The following is a 19,154-nucleotide window of genomic DNA, read 5'->3' as shown; positions in this document are numbered from 1 at the left end:
GATTAAGTTACAGGCTCTACTGAGTCAGCCAGGGGCCCCCACCTTATTTATTAATCAAAGTTATGAATATGTGTGGTTTCAGAAACTAAAAACCTCTTCCCGTTTGCAGTCTGAACTCCAGCCTTAGTGTGCCTCTGCCTAGTCAACATCCCCACTTAGATCTCTAATAAATTCCTAGACATTTTTTTAAAAGATTTTATTTATTTATTTGGCAGAGAGAGATTACAAGTAGGCAGAGAGGCAGGCAGAGAGAGAGAGGAGGAAGCAGGCTCCCCGCTGAGCAGAGAGCCCGATGCGGGACTCGATCCCAGGACCCTGAGATCATGACCCGAGCCGAAGGCAGCGGCCCAACCCACTGAGCCACCCAGGTGCCTCTAGACATTTTTTTTAATCCCAAACAGAGCTCTTGATTTTTGCAGCCCAAACCTGCTCTCTCCCCAGACATCTCCAACTCAGTAAATGGCAAAGACGTAAGTTTGACTTTTCACTCTTAATGCCGCATATACTTGATCACCAAGTCCTCTTAGCTCTACCTTTACCTTTACAGTATATGCCTACATTTATTTTTTTTAAAGATTTCTTTTTTTAAATTTATTTGATAGAGAGCACAAGTAGGCAGAGAGGCAGGCAGAGAGAGAGGGGGAAGCAGGCTCCCCGCTAAGCAGAGAGCCGGATGCAGGGCTCGATCCCAGGACCCTGAGATCATGACCTGAGCTGAAGGCAGAGGCTTTAGCCCACTGAGCCACCCAGGTGCCCCTATGCCTACATTTAAACACCTAGCACCTTTACTACAACCACCCTAGCCCAAGTCACTTTCTACCCTTCCTACAAAAAGCTGCCTGTTCTTTTCCCACTTGTGACCCCACTGAGGCATTTTCTACATCCAGCATCTAAAGTGACCTTTTTTTTTTTTTTTAAAGATTTTATTTATTTATTTGACAGAGAGAGATTACAAGTAGGCAGAGAGGCAGGCAGAGAGAGAGAGGAGGAAGCAGGCTCCCTGCTGAGCAGATAGCCCGATGCGGGACTCGATTCCAGGACCCTGAGATCATGACCTGAGCCGAAGGCAGCGGCTTAACCCACTGAGCCACCCAGGCGCCCCCTAAAGTGACCTTTTACAATTTAACTTGTTGGGGAGCCTGGGTGGCTTAGTCAGTTAAGCATCCAGCTCTTTTTTTTCCCCCCCAAATGTCCCCCTCTTGATTTTGGCTCAGGGTCAGGAGATGTGAGCCTCCATCAGGCTCCGTGCTAAAAGTATGGAGTCCCGCTTAAGATTCTTTCTCTCCATCTCCCCGACCCCCTGCCGCACCACTCACATTTTATTTTATTAAAAAATAAAATGCAAGTCACATGATGTCTCATAGGTTCCAAAACCCCCAGTGGTTTCCCATCTCGGAATAAAATTGAAAATCCTTATCTTGCCCTATAAGGGAGTGTTAGGATCCTGATGGAAAATGGATGTCATACTAGCATTGAGGAATTTGGAGAGAATCTATTAAAGCAATGTTTTACAAAGATATGAGTGGGGTTTAGGGAAGCCACAAGGCATACTGTGTATGATTCCCTCAAGCTAGCAACCTGGGGGAGACACTAGCATTTCCACCCCAATATGAAGAGTGCAAGGGAACTCAGCTGCGGAGAGTCACCTGCAGAAGCTGTGATCCTCAGTAAGGACTCGTGCCTTCTGATTCATTGCAGGGTCCTTCCATCAGCCAATCTCACAGGAAGCCAGAGGCCAAGGGAGCCTGTTGGTATGGTCTATGAACACGAGGTTCCCAGGCAGCCAAGAAGGGTGGAGAGTAGGTCTGGAGGGACAAGAGGAAATTATCCAGTACAAAGGGCCCCTGGGACCTGAGTTCCTCCAGCCACTTCTGTTCTCCTACCACCCTTTCCAGTACTGGTGGCCTGATTTCACAGACCCTCCTCCCAGAGCCATTGCCCTGGTTAATTCCTCAGCCTGGAAGGCTCTTAACCCCAGCTATCCACATGGCTTGTTCTTTAGGTGTGTTCAACTGTAACATCATGGGCCCTATCTAAAAGAGGGCACCCTCCCACCCAGCACTCCTTCCCCTCAATCCTGCCGTTCTTCAGAGTACTGATTACTACCTGACACACTATGTTGATATTTTCAGATTATAAGACCATTAGAACAAGGACATTGTTTGTTCACTGCTATATCCCTAGTATCTAGAATGTCTGGTATGTAGTAGGTTCTCAATCTTAATGCACATAAATGTTAAATGAATGCACATGGGAGATGAAAAAAGTTTTGGAGATATTGGGAAAAAAGTCTTTTTTCGGGTGCCTGGGTGGCTAAGTGGGTTAAGCCACTGCCTTCAGCTCAGGTCATGATCTCAGGGTCCTGGGATCTAGTCCTGCATCGGGCTCTCTGCTCAGCAGGGAGCCTGCTTCCCTCTCTCTTCTCTGCCTGCCTCTCTACTTGTGATCTCTCTCTGTCAAATAAATAAATAAAATATTTTTTTAAAAAAAGTCTTTTTTCAACCCTCACTGATGATTGATAGAGAACTTGACTTGGAATAGAAAATAGGTGGGAAATAACTTTTCCTAAGAATTTTTAGTGCTTATTGTTTCTACATTAAAAAACTGCTGTTGAGAAGTCAGGTGTCATTCTATCTCCCACTCCTTTGTAATCTGTGTTTCTTTTTCTTTTCTCTTTTCTTTTGTGTGTGTGTGTGTGAGTGTGTGTCTGTGGACTCGCTTTTAGGTTGATCTCTTTATAGCTTAGTTCTCTCAGTTTTGCAATAATAACGGGTTGGGTTTTTTTTTTTTTTCATTTTTAAAAAAGATTTTATTTACTTATTTATTTGACAGAGAGCACAAGTAGGCAGAGTGGCAGGCAGAGGGGGAGGGATAAGCAGGCTCCTGCTGACCAAGGAGCCCAATTTTGGACTCAACCCCAGGAAGCTGTGATCAAGACCTGAGCTAAAGGCAGATGCTTACCTGACTGAGCCATCAAGTCAGTTGTTTTTGTTTTTGCTTTTCTTTTAAGATTCTATTTAGGGGCGCCTGGGTAGCTCAGTCAGTTGAGCATCTGCCTTCATTTTGAGTCATGATCCCAGGACCTTGGGATCAGGCCCCACATTGGCTCCCTTTTCCATGGAGTAGGGAGCCTGCTTCTCTCCCTCTCTCTGCCTTCTGCTCTTCCTGCTTGTGCTCTCTTTCTTCTCTTACTGTTAAATAAATAAATAAATAAATAAATAAATATCCTTTTTAAAAAAAGATTTTAGGGGCGCTTGGGTGGCTCAGTGGGTTGGGCCTCTGCCTTCGGCTTAGGTCATGAGCTCAGGGCCCGAGGATCGGAGAGCCTGCTTCCCCCTGCCTCTCTGCCTGCTTGTGATCTCTCTCTCTCTCTCTCTTTTTCTTTCAAATAAATAAATAAATAAAATCTTTCAAAAAAAGATTTTTTTTGAAAGATTATTTATTTGAGGAATGTCTGGGTGGCTCAGTCAGTTAAGCAACTGCCTTCGACTCAAGGCATGATCCCAGGGTCCTGGAACTAAGCCCTGAGTCAGACTCCGTGCTTAGTAGGGAGCGTCCTTCTCCCTCTCCTTCCTAATCTTGCTCTCTGTCACTATTTCTGTCTCTTTCAGATAAATAAAACCTTTAAAAAATCTTAAATAAAATAAAATGCTTATGGTTGCACATTTAAAAAATATTTGAGAGAGAGCTGGCGAGAGAGCCCAAGCAGGCATATCCCGATGCAGTTACTCGTTTTTGCCACTAGGTGGCGTATTTAGTGTTGCTGGTGCTAACACTACCAAATAGCAGCTTCATATAATGTGCATGTTCTTTCACATTTATTATTTCTTTGATTTTTACAACTCCCCCCCCCAATTAATTCCAGCTATTCTTGAAAGGTGGCTTAGGATAAATTCAAAACAACATATATTCCTTGGGGAGGGGTGCCTAGGTGGCTCAGTCAGTTGGGCATCTGACTCTTGATCTCAGCTCAGGTCTTGATCTCAGGATTGTGAATTCAAGCCCTACATTGGGCTCTGCGCTGGGTGTGGAGCCCACTTAAAAAAAAAAGATGGGGAAATTGAGGTTTAGAAATGGCAACTCAAACCAAGACCATTAGAAAGTCTAGTGTTCCTATCATTATCCCTCAGTACCTCTTGCAATCCTTTTATTTTGTGTTTGTGAGGAATGCAAGTACAAAGACCCATGTTCAGGGCAACTGTCTGGCTCAGTCAGTAGAGCCTGCAACTCTTGATATAGGAGTCATGAGTTCAAGCCCCACATTGGGCATAGAGATTACTTAAACAAATAAACACATACCTACAAAAGCTTTTTTAAAAAGACCCATGTTCTTCTAGACAAATCAATTAAAAAATTATTAACAGAAACATTTTAGCTAATTCATAATGTATGGAAATATATCCATTAGAGAAATCAGATTTTGTTTTATTTTTTTATTTTGTTGTTATTTTTTTACGTAGGCTCCATGCCTAGTATGGAGCCCAGTGTGGGGCTTGAACTCAATGAACCTGCGATCAAGACCTGAGCTGAAATCAAGAGTCAGACCTTAACCTGAGCCACACAGGTGCCCCGAGAAAGCAACTTTTAAAATCTCCAGACATCTAAGTGAATTTAGGCACTGCTCTCTTTTATATTGTTTCTAATTTTGTTACCTATAAGTAACAATTCACATCCTCCCAAGTTAGGGGTAAGAGTTGCCTTTCCGCTCCAGCAAGTGCTGTCGCCAGCATCCCAGCTTCACCTACAGTCGTACTGCTGCTTCCACTACGAGTTGCTGTGGCTCCAAACATAATGACATATGCAGTCTTAGCTTGGGAAGATGGCCCCGTATCAGGAGAGCAGTGCCTCTCTAGTGGGGAGGAGCTGAGCAGGACTGGGTGGGGCTACACAGACAGGTCCATCTGTGTCTGTAATGCTCTTATTTTTTAAATTTATTTTAAATTTGTTATTTATTAGAGAGCACAAGCAGGGGGAGAGGCAGGCAGAAGGAGAGGGAGAAGCAGACTCCACGCTGAACAGGGAGCCTGATGTAGGGCTGAAGCCCAGGAACCTGAGATCATAACCTGAGCCGAAGGCAGATGCTTAGCCCACTGAGCCACCCAGGCGCCCCTGTGATGCTTTCTTTTCTAACCCAGGTTTAGGTACAAGGGATTTTTGTCACAGTCTCTGTGTCTTTTTGTATGTGCAACACAGGAAGTCTCAGGGAGGTCTACAATTATAAAAGCAGTTTGTTCACTCCACGGATATTTATTGAATGCTTCTGGGACAAATATTCTTCTATTCAGCAGTGAACAGCAGTCTAGCTAGGGGCTGGATTGACCGCTAATTCATTCACAAGGCACACCGAATGCACCGTTCCTGCTGTGGGCCCCATGCTATGCCAGAGGCTGATAAGATGACCCGTGCCCCGTCCTGCACTCTAGAAGACTTGCAGACTAGTACAGGTTACAACACATTATCCTTGAAGTATGCAAATCTCACAAGACAGAAGTGAGCTTCAGAAGAGAGATGCAGACCAAGTGTTAAGGAAAAAATCACAGAATCTGAAGGGCTTTAACAGAGGAGATGGCAGTTAAGCTGGATCAGGAAGGACAAGGTGGGCAAGCAGGACGGGGTGCACTGCAGGCAAAGAGCCTGCTAAGCAGAGGTAATAGCAGGAGCACAATATGGAGGAGGAGAGTCTGCAGTGTGAGGGGCCAGTGAGTATTTTAGTTGATTGGTGAATCTAGCAGTAAAGTCTGGGAAAGAAGTTTGGTCAACTCCCAAATGGGCCAGGTCCAGGCCAAACTGCTAGACTGTCCTATAAAAGACGTAGGGCTATTTGCTGTTAGGAAGGGCCAACAGGGCAGGGGAATGGCTCCTGGATGGGCAGAATTGGGACCTGCCGAGACAGGTGCAGGGGGAGATGGGTCATAGGCGTAGAATCCGCAGGAACTGCCGGCTGTTTAAGTTTGGGGTGGGAGTGCTCTTCCCAGGTGGTTATTCAGTGCCTGCTTGAACTCCTCCAGGGATGGGAAGGTCACCACACACAAGAATTTTGGTTTTTACTGCTAGGTAGTACTCCCTCATTTGTGTACTAGGTCTTACAGGGAACTCTACTGCACAGGAGTGTGGTGAGAGGGAAGGAGGTAGAAGAGGAGGAACTTGGACAAATAGAAAGCATGCTATTTCTGCAAGGGCCTGTTCTCTCTGGTTCTAGTAGTCATTGTGCCTGAGGGTGAGCTGAGCAGGGGCTTCTGAAGGGGGAGAGAATGCTTTGGGGCTATGTTCCTTTAGGCACTGACTAATGGGCTGGAGGTTGTGGCTCATGGTTGCCTTTGTGATGCCCATATGGGGAAGTCATGGTGCTACCTACGGGGGCAACTTGGGACAGAGAGAACATCTAGTGCAGGATGTATGGGGGCAGTCTGGGTCATCCTGGGGGTTCTCCTCTGTTGGCCCGCCCATACAGCCTTGTCTCTTTTAAGAGAGTGGTCTTTAGGGACATTCTGGCTCAGACTTACAATCACAGAGATCCCAGCTTTGAGTCACAGGGGCCAGGAAAAGCCACTATATTCTGGGGCACATATCCCTGAAGTCTACCCACCAAGATGAAGTAGATGCCAAGCGGAGAGAGGCAAGCCCGGAAGAAGGATGTGAGCCCTAAGGAGCCCCAGCAGAGGGCAGCAGGACGCTGGTCCAAAGGCTCTTAGGAGTCCCCTGACTAAGGAATATCACCAGGGGCCTGGAGGCTCCATGGAGGAGAGCTTAGGTCAGGTTCTGAGGGACAGGAGTGGAAAAGCTAGTTTAGGTTTGTGTATGGCGATAGCCCCTTTAATCCTGGGGAGACAGGAATTAAGAAGTCAAAATTGCCAGAGGTGAGGACGGGGACTGAAAGCTCTAGGCAGGCTGGGAGGGACTGTCTGTTTGATGGGAGCAGCTGTACTGTTAGAATAGTGCCTGGAATACACATTAAATTAGTATTTACTAATTAAATGCACAAATGGAGACACTGTTGGGTGGAGGAGGGAGGGAAGGGCAGGGATGGCAAATGTTTGAGCGGAAGATGACAAAAGGAATTTTTTTTTTTTTAAAGATTTCACTCATTTATTTGACAGACAGAGATCACAAGGAGGCAGAGAGGCAGGCAGAGAGAGAGGGGGAAGCAGGCTCCCTGCTGAGCAGAGAGCCCGATGCGATGCAGGGCTGGATCCCAGGACCCTGAGATCGTGACCTGAGCCGAAGGCAGCGGCTTAACTCACTGAGCCACCCAGGCACCCCAACAAAAGGAATTTTTATTTGTTGAGCACCTGTTTGTGGAGCAACATGCCAATAACAAGCTCTTCAAATTCATGATCTCTCTTTTCAAGTTGGTTTTTTTTTTTAAGATTTTATTTATTTATTTGACAAAGAGAGAGCATAAGCAGGCAGAGCTGTAGGCAGAGGAGAAGCTGGCCCCCCACTGAGCAGGGAGCCTGACGTGGGGTTGGATCCTAGGACGCTGGGATCATGACCTGAACCGAAAGCAGGCGCTTAAGTGACTGAGCCACCCAGGTGCCCCTCAAGTTAGTTTTTAAATTGAAAAATAGTACATTCTTAAGGGTAAAAAACACGAAACAGGGGTGCCTGGCTGGCTCAGTCAGTTAAGCATCTGCCTTGGGCTCAGGTCATGCTGGGGGGGGTGGATCCTGGGATAGAGCCCCAGGTGGGACTCCTGCTCAGTGGGGAATCTGCTTTTCTCTCTGCCTCCCCCACCACTGTTCATGCTCTCTCTCACACATAAAGAAATAAAATCTTTAAATAAATAAAATTAAAAATATAAAATAAAATAAAAATTTAAAAATAAACCTCCCTCTCATAGCAGACCCTCAAGCCTCCTCAGAGGCTGACAGTGTTTTTTGCATATCTTTGTAGAACTTTTATGTATGTTTTGTGGGTCACCAGCTCCCTGCCATATCTCTCTGAACCCGCAGGCTGAGAGCAGAGTGGCATTTCTCAAAGCGTGGTCTGGGACCACCTTCAACAGAATCACCTGGTGGGGATATCACTTATTAAAATGCAGAATCTGAGGCCTCACATAGCCCCATAACCAGGGTAAGGGCCAAACTACCCTGGGCATTCTTTTCTTTTCTTCTTCTTCTTCTTTTTTTTTTTTTTAATTTTATTTATTTTTCATAGTAATCTCTACTCCCAATGTGGGGTCCAACTCACAACCCGAGACCATGAATTGCATGCTCTTCCAACTGAGGCAGCGAGGCACTCCCCTGGGCACTTCTGATAGCCATCAACGTTTGAGAAGCACTGACCTGACCCACACAATCACTACATGAGGGGAGGGTCCAAATAGTTCTGGGTACAGGAACACCTGGGTGGCTCAGTGGGTTAAGCACCTGCCTTCAGCTTTGGTCATGATCCTGGGGTTCTGGGATTGAGGCAGGGGCATCAGGCTTCCTGCTCAGCAGGGAGTCTGCTTCTCCCTCTCCAGCTCCCCCTGCTTCTGCTTTCTTGCGCTCTCTCTCCTGCTCCCTGTCAAATAAATAAATAAAATCTTTAAAAAAAAAATAGTTCTGGGTACAAATCGAGGCTCCATTATGCCCTTATCTTGTGACCTTGACCTTGGGTACAGCATTTAACTTGTTGTCTCAGTCAGGCTTCCATAACAAAGTACCTCAGGTTGGGGAGCTTAAATAATAGAAATCTATTCCCTTACATTCTGGAGGCTGGAAGTCTGAGATCCAGGTGCCAGCAGGATGAGGCCTTTCTTCCTGGTTTGCAGATGGAAGTCTCCTCCATCGGTCCTCACACAGTCTTTCCTCTGTGCCTGTGAAAAGATGGAGAGAGGGAGATGGGTAGGGAGTGGAGAACAGGGAGGGGGTCAGCTGGGTAGGGAGTGGAGAACAGGGAGGGGGTCAGCACTCTGGTCTCTCTTCCTCTTCTTTTCTTTTTCTTTTAAAGATTTTATTTAGGGACGCCTGGGTAGCTCCATCGGTTAAGACGCTGCCTTCTAAAAACAAAACAAAATAAAACAAACAAACAAACAAAAAAAACAAAGACGCTATCTTCTGCTCAGGTCATGATCCCAGGGTTCTGGGATCGAAACCCGCATTGGGCTCCTTGCTCAGCGGGGAGCCTGCTTCTCTCTGCCTGCCATTTTGCTCACTTGTGTGATCTCGTTCTCTCTCTCTGACAAATAAATAAATAAATAAATAAATAAATAAAATCTTTAAAAACAAAGATTTGATTTATTTGAGAGAGAGGGAGAGGCAGACGGAGAGGGGAGAAGCAGACTCCCCACTGAGCAAGGAGCCTGATGTGGGACTCAGTCCCAGGCACCTGGGATCGTGACCTGAGCAGAAGGCAGACACTTAACCGAGGAGGGCCTTGGACAGGTGTCGAAAGGTGTGTTCCAGTCAAGGCCATGCTATGTAACTAGTCACACAATCTTTGGCAACCCACTTGCCCTCTGTGGGTCCCAATGTCTTCATCTAAAAATGGGGATTAAAATCTCTTGCCTTGCCCTCCTCCTAGAGATGCTGTGATCAGAAAGGGGAGAAAAGTGCACAAACCTTTGTTTTAAATCCATCCTTTAGGCCATCTGCTCAGAACCAGCTCAAATATTAGTAACTGTGCTCTTGAGAATCATATACAACTTTTAAAAAAATCAATTACTTCATTTTTATTAACTGAAAATTCTGCTATGATCGGGCCATAGGCTGGGGAAAATTCACATTTTTAATTTATTTTATTTTTATTTTTTTAAAGATCTTATTTACTTATTTGACAGACAGAGACCCCAAGTAGGCAGAGAGAGGAGGAAGCAGGCTCCCCGCTGAGCAGAGAGCCTGACTCGGGGCTTGATCCCAGGACCTTGGATCATGACCCAAGCCAAAGGCAGAGGCTTTAACCCACTGAGCCACCCAGGCGCCCCATTACATTTTGTTTTGATCAGTTGCAGTTGGTGTCTATCCGGAATGGAACCAGCCCCACATTGGTGCTCTCAGATTCGAATGTTACTTCTTGGCCTGGTGAGTACCTTTCCTTAATTATATGAAATGATAAATGTGAAAAAGAATTCTGTAGGGCTTGAACCTTGAGGCCAGCCGTGGTGGCTATTAACCTCGGGAGTACATTACAATCGCCTAGGCTCACTGAGGATCATAGCAATGCTACAAAGACCAACTGTATTTCTTGGGGTAGGGCCACGTTTTTTCCCTCTCCTCTCCTCTCCTCCCTTCCCCACCTCCCCTCTCCCCTCCCCTCTCCTTTTCTAGATTTATTTATTTATTTTAGAGAGTGACAGCGCATGAGTGGGTGGGGCAGAGGGGGAGGGAATCTCAAGGAGATTCTGCACTGAGCATGGAACCCAATACAGGGGTCAGTCCCACGACCCTGAGATCACAGCGGGCGCCAGAACTGAGAGGCTGATGCTTAACTGACTGCCATCCAGGTGCCCCTGGGCTTTTTCTTTTTAAACCAACTCGTTAGGGGCACCTGGGTGGCTCAGTCGGTTAAGCATCTGTCTTTGGCTCAGGTCATGATCCTAGGGTCCTGGGATCCAGCCGCTCCTTGGGCTCCCTGCTTAGTGGGAAGCCTGCTTCTCCCTCTCCGTTTGCCCCTCTCCCAGCTTGTTCTCTCCCTCTCGGTCTCAAATAAATAAATAAAAATCTTTAAAAATAATAAAGCAGCTAGGTAATTTTTTAAAAAGATTTTATTTATTTATTTGACAGAGAGAGAGCTCACAAGTAGGCAGAGAGGCAGGCAGAGAAAGCTGAGGAAGCAGGTTCCCCGCTGAACAGAGAGCCCGATGCGGGGCTCGATCCCAGGACCCTGGGATCATGACCTGAGCTGAAGGCAGAGGCTTTAACCCACTGAGCCACCCAGGCACCCCGCAACTAGGTAATTTTAATGGGCAGTAAGGTCTATAGGTACATGAAAGGGTGAAATGAAAAATCTGTAACAGTGCTGTCCAGTTAAAATATAACGTGAGCCACAAAGGTGAGCAACACCTGACTTAAAGTTCCTAGTAACACATTTTACATCACCTAATACATCCAAAATATGATTTTAACATGTCATCAACACAATTATGAATGAGATACTTTACATTTTATAGTAAATCTTCGAACTCTATTGTGCATTTTATTTTATTTTTAAGATTTTATTTATTTATTTGACAGAGAGAGATCACAAGTAGGCAGGGAGGCAGCTGTAGTTCCTGGGGCCAATGACTACTGTTTGGGGTAATGCAGAGCTAGAATATATAACATAAATATTTTTTTGCTTATAATTCATTGGATGATGTAGTTGTGAGAATTTTAAATTCTTACCAAGACCCTTAGAATGGGTGCTTCGCTTTCTTTTTTGCTTTGTGTTTTTATACTTACACATTTAAATTTGAAATAAAGTTGTTATAATACTATCTCTCAGTAAAGCTTTTCAGTTTTCATCAAATAGATTTTATACATATATGTCTTGCATATATTTTTCATTAGGATTATTCCTAAGCTTTTTGTATATTTGCTACTATTGTAAGGGGGAAGAGCTCAGTAACTGGTTATTAAACTATGGATTTTGTGACATTATCTTGGTCCTGGACTTCCTTATAATTCTGAGTTTGGGGTTGTTTTCCACATTTAAAGCATAGTGCCATATTATCTGAAAGCCTTCTCAATACATAAATCTCTTATTTCTGTTTAGTTCTTATTATACTGGCAAAACTTCTAAAACAACTTTAAATAATAGTATCACCCTAGGTATGCTTGTGCTTTTCTTTTGAATGTTTTCTTATTTTAATAGAATGTTTTTAAATGTTTCATTGTTAAAGAATGCTTCTTTTTCTTTTCTTTTTTTTTTTTTAACAGATTTCTTTTATTTATTTAAGAGAGAAACGGAGAGAGAGCACGCACGTGCACAGTAGCAGGGCAGAGGAAGAGGGAGAAGCACATTTCAGACTGAGCAGGGATCTTGACTTGGGGCTTGATCCCAGGACATGACCTAAGCCGAAGGCAGATGCTTAACTAACTGAGCCACCCAGGTGCCCCTTTTTCTTTTTTTTCCCCTCAAAGATTTTATTTATTTATTTGGGAGACATAGTGGGAACACGAGCAGTGGGGAGGGGCAGAGGGAGAAGGAGAAGCAGACTCCTGAGTGAGTGGGGAGCTTGAGCCCAATATGGAGCTCCAGGCAGGGCTTGATCCCAGGACCCGGAGATCAAGACCTGAGCCACAGGCAAATACTTAATCCACTGAGCCACCCAGGCACCCCTGTTAAAGAATGTTTCTATCTGTTGGAGAGAGAGACTCTCAAAAGAAACATCTCGTTATTTGTAATTTTCTAATACTTTTTTTAAAAAGATTTTATTTATTTATTTGTTGCAGAGAGAGATCACAAGTAGGCAGAGAAGCAGGCAGAGAGAGAGGGGGAAGCAGGCTCCCTGCTAAGCAGAGAGCCTGATGTGGGGCTTGATCCCAGGACCCTGAGATCATGATCTGAGCCCAAGGCAGAGGCTTCTGTGAGAACCCCAGTCACCCCCTGTCATTTTCTAATACTTTTTTTTTTTAAAGATTTTATTTATTTATTTGACAGAGAGAAATCACAAGTAGGCAGAGAGGCAGGCAGAGAGAGAGAGAGGGAAGCAGGCTCCCTGCTGAGCAGAGAGCCCGATGCGGGACTCGATCCCAGGACTCTGAGATCATGACCTAAGCCGAAGGCAGCGGCTTAACCCACTGAGCCACCCAGGCGCCCTCTAATATTTTTTTTTTTTTAAAGATTTTATTTATTTATTTGACAGACAGAGATCACAAGTAGGCAGAGCAGGAGGTAGAGAGAGAAGAGGAAGCAGGCTCCCCACTGAGCAGAGAGCCCGATGTGGGGCTCGATCCCAGGACCCTAGGATCATGACCTGAGCCAAAGGCAGAGGATTTAACCCACTGAGCCGCCCAGGCGCCCCTTTCTAATACTTTTTAAAAACTTTTTGTTTTGAGATAATTATAGATTACAGAATTTTGCCAACACAGTAGAGAGGTCTCTGTTTACTCTCCACCCTATCCCCTAGTGGTTCTATCTTATGTAGCTGCAGGACAATAGCGAAAGCAGAACATTGATACTGGTACAATGTATACTTCTCCAGTCATTGTAACTGCTTGTGTAGCCACCATAGCAATCAAGATACAGAACTGTTTCATCACTACAAAGACCTCCAGCATGCCATTTCTTTATGGCCACATCTTTCTCCTCCCCACCACCATCCCTAACCACTGACAACCGACAATCAGTTCTTTCTCTATAAATTTTTTTAAATTTTGAGAATGTATGATATTAAATAATATGTAACCTTTTTAAAATTGGCTTTTTCATGGGGCGCCTGGGTAGCTCAGTGGGTCAAGCCTCTGCCTTCCGCTCAGGTCATGATCTCAGGGTCCTGGGATAGAGCCCTGCATTGGGCTGTCTGCTCAGCAGGGAGCCTGCTTCCCCCCACTCCTGCCTGCCTCTCTGCCTACTTGTGATCTCTCTCTCTCTGTCAAATAAATAAATAAAATCTTTTTTAAAAAATTGGCATTTTCAGCATAATGCCTGGAGATCCATTCAAGTTGTTGTATCAATAGTTTGTTCCTTTTCATTACCAAGTAGTATTCCAGGGTACAGATGTACCACAGTTTTATTTTGTTTTTCAATATGGAACACTTCAGGAATCTGCACGTCATCCTTGTGCAGGGACTGTGCTCACCTCGGTAGTGTTCCAATTTTAGTGTATGTCCTGCTGAAGCAAGCACTATACCACAGTTTTTGTTAACCATTCACCTATCGTGGAACATTTTATTTGTTTATTACAAAAGTTGCTGTGACCAATCAGGCACAAGTTTTTATGTGAACATATGCTTCATTTCTCTGAGATAAATGTCTGGTAGTAGTATTGCTGGGTCATATGGTAAGTAAATTTTTATTTTTTAAAGAAACTACCAAAACTATTTCCTATGATAGCTCTAAGATTTCGCATTCCCACAATAAACTGTAAGAGATACAATTTCTCTACATATTCACCAGCATTTGATATTTTCACTATTTTTAATTTCAGATTCTAACATAATTTTAAAAATTAGTGATGGTTTTATCAAATATGTCTTTTGGCATTTATTGAGATAATTTCATGGTATCTCTTATTGCTTTTCTTGATCAATGACATTATTTTATCCCTAAATATACATACTTTTTTTTAAGCTTTATTTGACATACACACACACACACACACACACACAGCATAGCAGAGGGAGAGGGACAAGCAGACTCCCCGCTGAGCAGGCAGCCAGAATCGGGGCTCCATCCCAGGACCCTGGGATCGCGACCAGAGCTGAAGCAGACACTTAAGGCCGACTGAGCCACCCAGGTGTCTCTATACTTTTTTTTTTTCCCTCCAATGTTACATTTTACTTTTGAGGGGGAGAGAATAGGAGGAGGAAAAAGAGGGGGAAACAGGGTCCCACTGGAATCTCTAAGGTGTATGAGACTCATGGTACAAAGATGGGAGGAGATGGCCAGGCAGATTGGATGGACGGCCTCCAAGATTTTTTTTTCTGATTTCTATACTCTAATGAAAATTTTATGACATCTATGTACGTGCCTAAAACATGATATTCAGTAAATGTCAGTTGCCTTTTCTAGCAGGGTTCTCCACAGGCTAGGTTGTACTTAGACATCATCATCCTTCTCTTTCCAGGAATGAGGCTCACCTGGGAACTAGGGCACTAAGAAGGATAGTAGTTTGGATGATTCATTTGGTTCGCTGGCTCAGTGCAGCGTCCCCCTGTCACCCTGTCCTCCCCACTCCACTCTGCCAGGGATGGGCTGAGAGTATTTTTCCAAATAGCGGCCCTGGGATTTTGCCAGCTTTTCCCAGCAGATTCTTTTTTTTTTTTTTTTTTTTTTAAGATTTTGCTTATTTATTTGACAGAGATCACAAGTAGGCAGAGATGCAGGCAGAGAGAAAGAGAGGGAAGCAGACTCCCTGCTGAGCAGAGAGCCCGATGGGGGACTCGATCCCAGGACCCTGAGATCATGACCTGAGCCGAAGGCAGAGGCTTAACCCACGGAGCCACCCAGGTGCCCTTCCCAGCAGATTCTAAGTGTAGACCCATGGGTTGCAACTCTCCAGGGCAAAGTCCTCTCCTTCTGGTGATGATATTTGTACAGAGAGATGCAGACATGTGTGCTGATTTTGCTGGCTGTCTTCAGGCTCTCAACAGCCTTGCTGGGCTCAGCCTCTTAGAAATCTGCATCATTCTTTCACAGCTGGGGTCTGGTCTCTTTCTTGGAGTCCTGCTCAATGTGTGTCAGAGTTGGGAATCACCTTGGAAATGAAGACACCTAGCTGGGAGGCCTTTCCTCCTTGGATGTTAAATCCCAACTGAGCCCCAGGGGGCTTCTTCAGTATGATGAGTGGGGGCAGGGACTGGGTCAACTCTTTGTTGTAGCCTTCGTGGCATGCCCTCTCCTGAGGAGGAAGCCTGGGAGGGGGCTGGGGGGTTCTCACAGGTGGGTAGGAAAACTGGCAGGTAGACATCATAGAGAATCTGGCTGTCCGTCCCTGAGGCCCCGCCAGCCAGCCTCAGTCACCTCAGGCTTGGCTCACTGCCAATTCCACATACACATTTTTTTTTTTTTAAAGAGAGAGACTGGGAGAGAGAGCGAGCACAGGCAGACAGAGAGGCAGGTAGAGGCAGAGGGAGAAGCAGGCTCCCTGCCGAGCAAGGAGCCCGATGTGGGACTCGATCCCAGGACGCTGGGACCATGACCTGAGCCGAAAGCAGCCGCTTAACCAACTGAGCCACCCAGGCGTCCCCCACATACACATTTTAAAGGGAAAAAATATCAAACAGTACAAAAAGGAACACAACGAAAAGTAAGTTTTCCCATCCCTGCCACTGAAACAATCACTTTACCTGTTTCTTGTGTTTTCACCTACTATTAATGTTTGTAGTTATATTTATTCATGTATTAGTTTTATGGAGATAAAATCGACATACAACATTGTATATGTGTAACAAGTACAACGTGCTGGCTTGATGCTTACATATTGTGAAGTGATTACCGTCATTGCATTAGTAACACCCCCATCACCTCACATAATTAGCATTTCTTTTTTGTGGTGAGAATATTTAAGACACGGTCTCTTAGCAACTCTCAACTATATACTACAGCATTGTTAACTATAATCACCATGCTGTATATTAGGTCCCCAGAACTTAACACTGGATGTTTTGTACCCTTTGACAACCTCTTCCCACATCTCCTACTCTCTGGCATCCACCATTCTACTCTCTGTTTCTGGGGGCTCACCTGTGTATTTAGATTCTTCATATAAGTGACATCACACAGTATTTTTCTCTGATTTATTTCACTCAACGTAATGCTCTCAAAGTCTATCCCTGTTGTCACAAGTGTCATGTTATGACTGAATATATATCTATATTCTATACGAATATTCTATATGTTCTCTATATATGTATATTCTCATATATATCTCTATATATCTATATCTCTATATATCTCACAACTTCTATATCCAGTCATCTGTTGATGGACACTTAGGTTGTTTCCATATCTTGGCTATGGTAAATCCAGTTTGTGCAGTGAATATGGGAGTGCAGACAGCTCTTTTTTCATTTTCATTTCCTTTGGACATATAACCAGAAGTGGGATTGTTGGATGATATAGCACTTCTATTTTTAATTTTTTAAAGTTATTTGAGAGACAGTGAGATTACGAGCAGTAGGGGAGGAGCGGCAGAGGGAGAGAGAGAGAGTCTCAAGCAGACCCCCCACTGAGCCCGACATGGGGCTCAATCTCATGATCCCGAGATCAGGACTTGAGTTGAAATCGAGTTGGTTGCTTAGCTGACTGCACTATCTAGGTGCCCCTATTTTTTTTTTTTTTATGGAAACACTATACTAATTTTCCACAATGGTTGCACAAATTTACATTCCCCCCCTAGTGCATAAGGTTTCCCTTTTCCCCACATCCTTGCCAACACTGATTATTTCTTGTCTTTTTGATGAGAGTCATTCTAACAGGGGTGAGGCGATATTTTGTGGTGGGTTTGAATTGCATTTTCCTCATGATTAGTAATGTTGATCATCTTTTCACATACCTGTTGGCCATTTGTGGAAAAATATCTATTCAGATTTTCTGCCCATTTTAAATTTTGCTATTGACTTATATGAGCTCCTATATTTATATACTTTGGATATTAACCCTTTGTCATCTTTATGATTTAAAAATATTTTTTCTTCCATTTGTAAGTTGCCTTTTCATTTTGTTGATTGCTTCTTTTGCTATGCAGAACCTGTTAGTTTGATGCAGTCCCACTTATTTATTTTTGCTTTTGATGCTTATGCATTTGGTAGCATATCTGAAATATCATTGCCAAGACCACTGCCAAGGAGCTTCTTCTCTATGTTTTTTTTTTTAAACTTTATCTATTTATTTGACAGAGAGAGAGTGCACAATTAGACAGAGTGGTAGGCAGAGGGAGAGGGAGAAACAGGCTCCCCACTGAGCAGGGAGCCCAATGCAGGGCTTGGTCCCAGGACCCCAGAATCATGATCTGAGCCAAAGACAACCACTTAACCAACTGAGTCACCCAGGTGCCCCATCTCTAAGTTGTTGTTGTTTTAATAGGATTTCAATGGTTTCAGGTCTTAAGTCTTTAATCTATGTTAATTTTTGTGGGTAGTGTAAAATAGGGATCCAATTTCCTTTTTTGGGGGGATGTGATTATCCAGTTTTCCCAACACTATTCACTGAAGAGACTATCTTGTCCCCATTGAGCATTCTTGGCTTATTTTGTCAAATATTAGTTGATAATATTTGTGAGGGTTTATTTCTGGGCACTCTATTCTGTTCCATTGGTCTATTTTTATACAAATACTACATTGTTTTGATTACTATAGCTTTGGAGTATAGCTTGAAATCTGAGATTCTGCCAGCTTTGTTCTTTTTGCTCAAGATTGCTTTGGCTATTCAGAGTCTTTTGTGGTTTCATAAGAATTTTAGGATTATTTTTATAATTTCTGTGAAAAATGCCATTGGAAATCTGGTAGGGATTGTACTGAATCTCTAAATGGCTTAGGGTTGTATGGACATTTTAATGATATTAATTCTTCTGATCTACAAACACAGGATATCTTTCCATCTATTTTAATAAATTCTTTTATTTCTTTCATTGAAGCCTTATAATTTTTTTTTAAGATTTTATTTATTTATTTATTTGTCAGAGAGAGAGGGAGAGAGAGCGAGCACAGGCAGACAGAGAGGCAGGCAGAGGCAGAGGGAGAAGCAGGCTCCCTGCTGAGCAAGGAGCCCGATGTGGGACTCGATCCCAGGACGCTGAGATCATGACCTGAGCCGAAGGCAGCTGCTTAACCAACTGAGCCACCCAGGCGTCCCGAAGCCTTATAATTTTTAATGCAAAGATCTTTCATCTCCTTGGTTAAATTTATTCCTAAGAATTTCATTGCTTTTGATGCTATTGTGAATGGAGTTGTTTTCCTTACTTCTTTTGCAGATATTTTTTGCTATTTTATAGAAATGTAACTAAGTTTTGTATGTTGAGTTTGTATGTTGAATACTGAATTTGTTGATTAGTTCTAACAGTTTTGTTTTGTTTGGTGGAATTTTTAGGATTTTCTATGTACAAGATCATGTCCTCTGCAAACAAGACAATTTTACTTCTTTTTTCCCAATTTGGATGCCTTTTATTACTTTTTGTTGCCTAGTTGCTCTGACTAGGACTTCCAGTGCTATGCTGAATAGAAGTGTTGAAAGTGGGCATCATGGTCTTGTTTCAGATCTTAGAGGAAAAGCTTTCAACCTTTTACAGTTAAGTATGATGTTAGCCATAATTTTGTTATTATGGCCTTTACTATGTGGAGGTATGTTCCTGCTGTACCCAAGTTCTTGAGAGTCTTTAATCATGAAAAGATGTTGTTCTTTGTCAAATGACTTTTCTTTATCTTTTAAGATATGATATTTATCTTTTTTATGTCCATTTTATAAGTGAGGGAAAGTAGAAGTATGCACACATACACACAAAAAAAAAATAAGAATATTCATGCCACCCAATAATAAAAGCTTTGTCAAGATTTTGGTATAGGATTTTCATTCTTTCCCCCCAATATTTC

General features: G+C 43.6%; 1 non-coding gene and 1 pseudogene across 1 annotated transcript; both read right to left on the bottom strand.

Moving 5' to 3' along the window:
• Positions 1-6,813: 6,813 nt before the first annotated feature.
• LOC122913573 lies at positions 6,814-16,278 on the bottom strand (annotated as a pseudogene).
• Positions 13,648-13,751, bottom strand: LOC122914824. Its single transcript, XR_006385896.1, has one exon. It is a non-coding gene; the product is annotated as a U6 spliceosomal RNA (small nuclear RNA).
• Positions 16,279-19,154: the final 2,876 nt, after the last annotated feature.

Source organism: Neovison vison, chromosome 7 (genome assembly GCF_020171115.1).
Source record: "Neovison vison isolate M4711 chromosome 7, ASM_NN_V1, whole genome shotgun sequence".
NCBI classification, from domain to species: domain Eukaryota; kingdom Metazoa; phylum Chordata; class Mammalia; order Carnivora; family Mustelidae; genus Neogale; species Neogale vison.
This window is presented reverse-complemented; position numbering and strand designations above follow the sequence as displayed.